This window comes from Trachymyrmex cornetzi, unplaced genomic scaffold, assembly GCF_001594075.2.
Source record: "Trachymyrmex cornetzi isolate Tcor2-1 unplaced genomic scaffold, Tcor1.1 scaffold165, whole genome shotgun sequence".
NCBI classification, from domain to species: Eukaryota; Metazoa; Arthropoda; class Insecta; order Hymenoptera; family Formicidae; genus Trachymyrmex; species Trachymyrmex cornetzi.
Genome location: NW_017296256.1, coordinates 1 through 8,572, shown reverse-complemented (window position 1 = coordinate 8,572; position 8,572 = coordinate 1).

The window sequence follows — 8,572 nt, the reverse complement described above, 5'->3', positions numbered from 1 at the left end:
CCCCTCGGGGGAGGGGTACGGGGTATGTGGGACTCTCTCCACGAGGCCACTGCCTCGAGGAGCCTACCCACTAAAACCCCTGCGGGCGTGCCTAACCCGAAGCGATTGGGACCCATCCGGGAGTTTCATCGCGGTAGTACATCCGGATGGGCCCCGCCTTGCTACTTGTTGTAGCATAGCCTATGTAATGTATGAGGGTGTGAGGACGCCGGCAACACACCCTCCCTTTCCCTTACCCATCTCGTGGGGCCTTCGGGCCCCCGCCCAAGGCCCCATGGGTCTTTCCGTGAGGGCCAGAACGGGTCTAACTCGGCCTCACTGCCCTGTCCTTATATCGATTAAAATTGAGACCAGCCACTCCGCTATTCGGTGTGGCTGTCTTGTCTTCTCCTATTATCTCTGCAGATTAGGGCCACGGGGAGGGGCGCCTAAGTTAAAGTTGGAGAAGGTACCCCCCCCCCGTGGTTTCGAGGTTCACACCCTAGTTGGTGTGTGTGTGTACACCTCTCACCGCCCCGCTACTCGGTGCGGTGGCCCCTCCTACCAGTCGCTTTTATATCGCGCGTTTCGATTCCCCTATCCCTATGTCGCCGGTGGTATGACTACCCCCTCTCGTTCCCTCTCTTTAGCTTCTTTTTTGAGCATTACCTCTTCGCAAAATTTTAGGAAGGCTTTCTTTCCCTCTTCCTTACTGATATTTCTTATAACCGCATTCCAGGAAAGTTCTAGCCCTACCGTCTCCATCATTACCGCTCGCTCCTCCGCCCAGGCCGGGCAGTACCAGAGCGTGTGCCTAGCCGAGTCATTTTCGGCTTCGCAGAACCAGCACTCCTCCGTTGGCTCTCTTCCGATGCGACACAGGTACCTTCCGAAGCATCCATGCCCTGCGTCGCTCGGAAGGTTAGCCCCACTTTCGCTTCCAGCCACTCGCCTAACTGTCCGCTTATCGCACCTACGATGGTATCCTCATCCTGTACACTGGTGAGCCATTCCTTCCATTTCCTGGTAAGTTTTCTTTTGGTTTCTAGTTTTACCCTTTCCACTTCTGCTTTACAGATCGGGATATTAATGGGGGTGTTTTTCCGGATCTCTGTTACTCTTTCGTACACCTCCTCCTGTCTCTTGGCCTCCAATTCATAGGGCGGTGTGCCCGCCAGCGTAGTATTGACAATCCACGACGTAGTTTTGTACGCCCTTATCAACCGACCTGCTATCCTCCTTTGGACCTGCCTTAAGACTTGAAGAGTCTTTTTGCTTCTTGATATTTGGTATGCCCAAACTGGGGCCCCATATAAAGCTATCGACGAGATGACCTGGACGTAGAGTTTTCTTACTCTATTCTCAGGTCCTCCTAAATTCGGGAGGAGTCTGCTTAGGCTCAGAGCTGCTTTCTCTAGCCTTGGAGCTAGCTGTATGAAGTGGGTCTCAAATGTCCACCGGCTATCCAGTGTTAGACCCAAATACCTCATACTCATGCCTAATTGTATTGGCACCCCGGCTATTCTGAGTGTCGCACCAGGTTGTCTGCCTCGCTCATAGAAGCCTACCGCTTCCGTTTTAGCTGGAGCTACCTCCAGTCCTAGATCACCAATCCTCAGTACAATGACGTCCGTGGCAATGTTTGCGTATGCCGTTGTCTCCTCCCAGTCTGCTCCCGATGTCAATATGATCGTGTCGTCGGCATAACACAAAACTGTGCTTCCTACTGGTAACTCATTTTCTTTCATGACCTCATTGAATCTCAGATTCCAGAGGAGTGGACCCAGGATCGACCCTGTGGTACTCCTCTCTCCACTGGTCTTTCATCTGCCAACCCATTGTTTTTGTTATAGGTGAGTTTTCTTTCCGTCAGATAGCTCCTTACTATCCTCCTTAAATATAGCGGGATCCTGTGTTTCTTAAGGGATCTCCCTATTGTGCTCCACGGCAGCGAGTTGAAAGCATTTTTTATGTCGAGCGACACTGCGATCAATTTATGCCTGATTGAAAATGCATCCTCCATGTATTTCCTGGCAGCATTAATCGCGTCCATAGTGGATTTACCTTTCCTAAAACCGTACTGATTAGCGTTCAGGTTCGGGCTTTTCTCGTCCAAGTGCTTGGTGATTCGTTCCGCGATGATACGTTCCAGTATTTTCGCCTCATCGTCTAATAGGCAGATTGGACGGTAGCCGGCTGCCTGGTCGTCCGATTTCCCATTTTTTCTTAGAAGGACCAATTTTGCATTCTTCCATATTTTTGGAAATTGTCCTCTTTTGAGGCATTCCGTATATAGTCTTATCATGTCGCCTGCCATAACTTCCATTGCCAAAGCCCACGCTTTCGACGGGATACCGCTGTATCCTGGGGCTGCGTTCTTCCTTTTCATGCGGTTTACAGCGTGCAGTAGCTCCTCGTGTGTTACTACCAGGTCGTCACCCCATGGGGGGGGGGGGGAAACAGTCCGTTCAATACTCTTTCGAGTATATCCTCCTCCAATGATTCCGTGTACGGCGGAGTCCATCTTCTTAATTTGCCCATGACTACCTTATACGGTCGTCCCCATAGGTCTTCATTTAACGAGAGTGTAAATTCCTCCCAGGCCTTGGCCTTCGCTTTTCTGATGGCCTTGCCAAGTTTGTCTCTCGCCTGTCGAAACCCTTCTAAATTGATTTCGATTTTTTCTTGTTCTGGAGGAATCCTTCTTCGTCTGAGTCTCCTCATCTTTCTCCTAGATATATAACTTTCTCCTAACGATAGAAAGTTCTTGTCGAAGACGATTAAACTCATCGCTCCACCATGGCATTGCTCTACGGGGCCTGGGTTTTGTTCTGGGCATTGCCATATCGCAGGCTTCCGTCAGTGCCTTTTGATAGAATTCTGCCTGTTCGTTCAGATTGTTTGTTGTTTCTACCTCCCTCTTTGGCCATGTCCTTGCCATAGTCGCTGCCAGGAAGATGTCCTTATCTAACTTTTTGATAGACCATCTTTTAGTGCCTGGTAGTTTCCTTCTTTGCCTTTGCATATCTGAAAGATGTAGGTGCATCTCGATATACCTGTGGTCCGATTTCGACTCTCTGTCCGAGACGAACCACTTGTGTACTCTCCTTGCTGCGTTTGGATTGGCGAACGAGATGTCAACTATGGACTCCCCGTTTATTCTAACGCAGGTACTTTTTTTCCCTTTGTTCAGGCAGCACATTCCAAGGGCACTTGCCCATTCCGCCACCATATTTCCTCTGGCATTTGTTACATCGGAGTTCCAGAGGCCGGACTTGGCGTTAAAGTCTTCTGCGATTATGACTGGTTTGTCGGTGTTTTGGATCGTCCACCTCTCCAGTTCGTCCATCGCTTCCTCGAACTGGGGGACATTCATGCTTGGTGATAAATAAACTCCTACCACCAACATGTCCCCCCACCTGATGGCTACAAAGTGCTCCCCTCTACTGAAAGGGGTACATGGCATTGCCTCGCTTGCATGTCTCCACATTATCGCAACCGTTTCTCCTTCATTCATATACCAATGTGGATGGTCTTCCGGTATTACATAGGGTTCTGCTATTATAGCGAGAGCAAAATCCCCCTCTGCCATCGTTTGCACCAGTATGTCGTGCCCGTCTCTGGAATGGTTGATATTTGCTTGTAATATCTTATTGACCATTGTTTGTTGTTTTGGAGATTCCTCCTTCTCCTTCTTTCCCTGCTTCCGGCTCCAGGCCTTCAGTGCTCCAATTTTGCTCTTGTTTAGGCCATTCCATTTCCAGGGTGAATTTTGCCTCAGGAGTTTTCCACTCCTGAGGATTGTCCACTTCCATGTCCATATTTTCTGTCATGGAATCCTGGGTCGTCTCCGCCGTCTTGGGATTATTCACGCTGCATGCAGCCATGGATCTTGTAACGTTAGTTTCCACTTCTCCTGTTACGTTTGTCAATTCCTTTGGATTGTCTTTTACCCCCAAGTCAACGTCGACTGCCATCGCGTTATCTTTCCTTGTGGACTCCTGTATTAGTTTTAATGGAGTTGGAATGACTCTTGTTTTTCGTCCTGGCACGTGGGGTTTGCACGCCTGTCCTCCCAGTCTGTGGTTCGCCTTAAATCCTTTTTCGGCGCATACGATACAATGTACCTGATCCTTACACTTCCTCGCGGTGTGTCCTCCTTGTCCGCATCTATAACAGAGTGCGATTCTATCCTTGTCGCTTTGACATTGGATTCTCACGTGACCAGTTTCTAAGCAACGATAGCACTGTACTGGTCTCTCCGGCAGTAGCTCGATTCTGACTGTCGTCCATCCAATTCTGATTCTACGTTCGTTTGTCGCCTTTTTGGCGGCGGCTAGTGGGCATTTTAGCCACGCTATCCCTAGTCCATTATTTGTTCTGACGATGTCCCCTATTTTTATAGCATCTTTGGGACACTCTCCTTTTTTGGCAATCGCTGTCAGTATATCCTCCTTGGTTGTTGATTCTTCGAGGTCTTTAAGTCTTATCTCCGCAACTTTTTCAGGGCGGGTTATAAGAACATTTTGTTCACTACTCAGAGCCTCCTTTAATTTTTCGGCCAGTTTGTCCGCCTTCTTGGCCCCTTCTGTCCCTGAAATTTCTAGTATCAGTGCCCCCGTCCTGGCCTTTCTGGGGCGCAGGTCCGATATCTCTAGACTGTCAATGTCAACCTTGCTTTTTGCAATTCTCATGACATCTGCATATGATGTCTCCCATCGACAGCTTATCTGTACCGCAGCTGTCTTGGGAACTTTTCTGTTACTCCTTTCCCCTTCCTTGCGCACTGTTTGGGTGTTTTTACTAGGTGTTGACGAGAGCACTTTGTTTCTCGTCTCCGGCAGTTTTTCTTGCGAGCTTTTCGTATTCTTTCCTTTTCTACCTATGACCATTGACCATAGTGGCTCGCTGTCCCTTTCCTCCATTTCAGACTCTCCTTTGATAGATATTTTCCTCCTCTTTTCTCTCTCGGGTTGTTGTGACCCCTTTTCGTTAGATTTGATATAACTATCTCCCTTCTTGTGAGTAGTTCTTTCCGCCGTTTTTCCTTTGCTCCTTTCGAGTACTACCGGGACCTTAGGGGTTTGTATATCTGTGATAATCGGTTTTCTATTGTGTCTTAGTAGTTCTTCCGACACAATCTTTCTAATTAAGTCCGCTAGTTCCAGTTTGTCATAGCTAGTTTCCTTCTTACTCCTTTTGGTCTCCTCCTTTCCCGTTTTGTGTTCTGTACGCTTTTCTCTCGTATCCTTGCCCGAGTCTGCCACATATTTCTTGTGGGCGAGGTAGATTGCCTCTTGGGTTTTCGGATCCTCCTGTATTATCTTCCTCTTTCCGCAGAGGGTAGTCCTAATCACTTTTGGCCACTCTTCAGGTTTCTCTAACGTCACCTTGTTTGTAGAGGACTTCTCTTCTACCTCCATCTGTTCAGAATCAGATGTAATGAGGTTTTCCCTCGCTTTTATGCTTGCGGATGGTGTCCTTCTTGTCGTTTTCTTTGGAGTCTCTTTTGAATATTTGCTTTTATTGCCGTTTTCTTTCTCTCTCTCCTTCGGAGTCTTGTCCTTTCTTTTTTCTCGTCTATCTCTTTTAAGTAGTTGTAGTTCATGCTTGTAGGCTTCTGCCTCCCCCGTTGCCTGCAGGGCCTTTCTTCGTTCCCCTTCTACCTCTTCTTCGAGCTTTGCTTTTAGTTTGGAGATCTCTCTTTTCAGGGAGTTGATCTCATCTGATTTCACCTCTTCCTTTGACCGCGTGGCTTTGTCCTTTAGGATGTCAAAGATTCCCAGGGAGGATGCCGCTGCAATTCTCAGGCTTTTTTGAAAGGTCCCTTTCAGGTTGCTGGATGTTTTTGCAACCCTGAGTACCTCCGTCATGTTTTCGTTTACCTTGGCCGCGAGCTCCTCGATTGAGTTATCCTCCATCTTCTCTCTTATTTTTTCTAAGTTTATTTTCGACTTCTTAAAAAGTTCATAGCTGCTGTAGTCCCTTATTAATTTCTCCCTGTCGAGTCGCAGCGCCTCCTCCTTCGCCTCATTGTACCTGAGGATCGCTTCCCTCCTTCCGACGTATTCCCCAGTCGTTCTGCTCTTCCTATAGTCCGATTCGGCTTCTGATGTTAGCCTGTCCCTTTTTCTGCTGGTAGTTGCTCTTTGAGGGCCCCTGTTCCCTATGTTTAATTTCTCGGGAGGGGAATTTACCTCGGAGTCTTCCTCAGTCCTCGCTTTTCCTCTTCTTTTTATTTCATAATCCGTCGCCTCGCTATCCGACGAGCTAATCTCCTGCGTGTCGGTGTCCATCGCAGAGGTGTCCCTGCTGTATCGTTCCGCCATTTTCCCTTTGTAGGACCTCGGCCCGGGTTTTTTGAAGAAGGATGCTGTTGGTGGTTGTAGTATTTCCTTGCTTTCTTTTAATCCTTCCGGTTTAGGATCCAGTAATAGATCCTCTATATAAATCGTCTGGCAGAGCTGGTCTGTCGGCGATCGTTCCACCTCCATCACCTCCTCGTTGGGTCAGTGTTGCTAGATGTGTCGCTTTTCTGGCGCATGCGTATTGGAGAAGAACTCAGTAACGTACCAAAATCGTAAGAAAATAGGTATTTTTAAAGCCTTTGTGTCAATATTGAAAATTACAAAAGAATTTTTAGAAGAAGTACAAAAAATAGTCAGATATACGTGTAGATATATGTTTGTGCATGTATACAAGAGTATGTATGTACAATGCAACTATACAACATTAAATATTTAATAAATAATAATATTTACCTATATGAGGGACGAGACAAAAGGAAAGGGAAAAGATATTGATATAACAAAACATTTTCTTAATTTAAAATTAAATATTTTATTTGGCAGAAATTGTAAAGAATACCAACATTTGTTGCAAGGGTAAGGGAAACTGCCAAAAACCTTACCAGTATTCATAAAAATATATACTTTTACAAAAACAGAAAATTTTTTAAGTAATTATACAAACTCAGTACAAAAATATACAAACAAAGCTTAATGTGATTAACATTGCATAAAATAAAAAAATAAAATAATCTTTTCAAATATCTAAACAAAAATAGTTTTATTATCAACTAGAAAGGACAATGCAAAAGTTAATCGAAGTAAATAATATATAATAAATATTCGAATAAACAATGAATAAATAAACAAAATCTATACGTGTAACAGTTACAATAAAAGTATAATTTGAAAAGTATAAACATCACTGTATTTGGGAAATATTGCAACATCCATTGTAATAAACTCTGAAACTCAGAATAATGATTAATATATAATTAATAATACTAGCATGCATACAAAAAAGCGTCTACATTAAATATGAAAGAAAACTCACAAATTAAAATGGCAATATTAAGAACATCAGATATAAACGGCATTATTTTTTGTATAAATTTTCTGAATTATGTAATTCTAAATGTCTGGGCTCGACTTTAAAATTTAAGCAATTATTTCCTTGAGTTTGAAAACTTGATCGAATAATACAAATTGCGGAAACCATATCATTTGATAATCGATTCCGCTTCTTATTTTTTACATCCGAAACTATTGAAAAAATACGTTCAGCTTCGGCATTTGAATGTGGAAGAGAAAACACTACTTCGATTAAAGACTCTAAAGTTGAAAACATTTTGTCACCGTTACTATCTTTAAATTCTAATATTTTTCTCCACATTTCTTCAATATCTAAAGAACTTAATTCTTGTTTTTCAATATCATTAAACATGGAGGGCAGACTTCTCCATTCAAACGCTAATTTTGTGATATCAATTTGCCCAATCAGCCCTATGCGTACAGCAATATCAGTTAAATCTTTAATTTTAATTCTGCTTTCGTTGTATAATGCTATTTTAGGATCTATGAAAGTTAACATTTCAAAAAAAGTGTCTTTATATGGTAAACGTTTTAACATTTCTTTAACTGCTGTTTTATAAAACTGTAAACATTTTAATTTAATTTCTTGTACACATTCTGAAGATTGTTCTGCCAAAAGACTCACATTCCGGCCCTACATATATGTTATATAGATCTTGTATATTTTTTTCATCATCTACGTTTAAAGTAGTGATGTCCGCCAAAGCCTCGGGAATTATAAAATTTTGTGCAAACTGTTTAATTAATTTTTGGCTACGTTCAAATAATTTATGGATCAATACTGTGCGTGATTGAAAAAGCGCGTTAAAGGTATTAAAGATATGTAAAACGTATTTTAAAAATAACAAATAAATTTTAATTGTAACATCGTTTAAATGTACTAAAATTATTTCTGCGGATTGTAACTTGTCCTCTGTTACTGCTAAAATAAAGTAACTTTTTAAAACGTTCCAATTATCTAAAAGTCTACTAACGCAATTGTGCAAAACAAGCCATCTCGTATTTGATAATTTTAAGAGTTTATTTTTTTCAACTTCAAAAAATTCTTGAAATTCGCGTAAAATTGCACATCTTTTTGCACTGCCCGAAATATAAGTAACAACGTTTCTAATCAAATTTTCGCAAGATTCAGGTAACTCTTTACAAGCTATAAGCTTTACTAGCTATAATAGCGGAAGAATGGCAAATACATTTTAATAATACTAATTCCGATA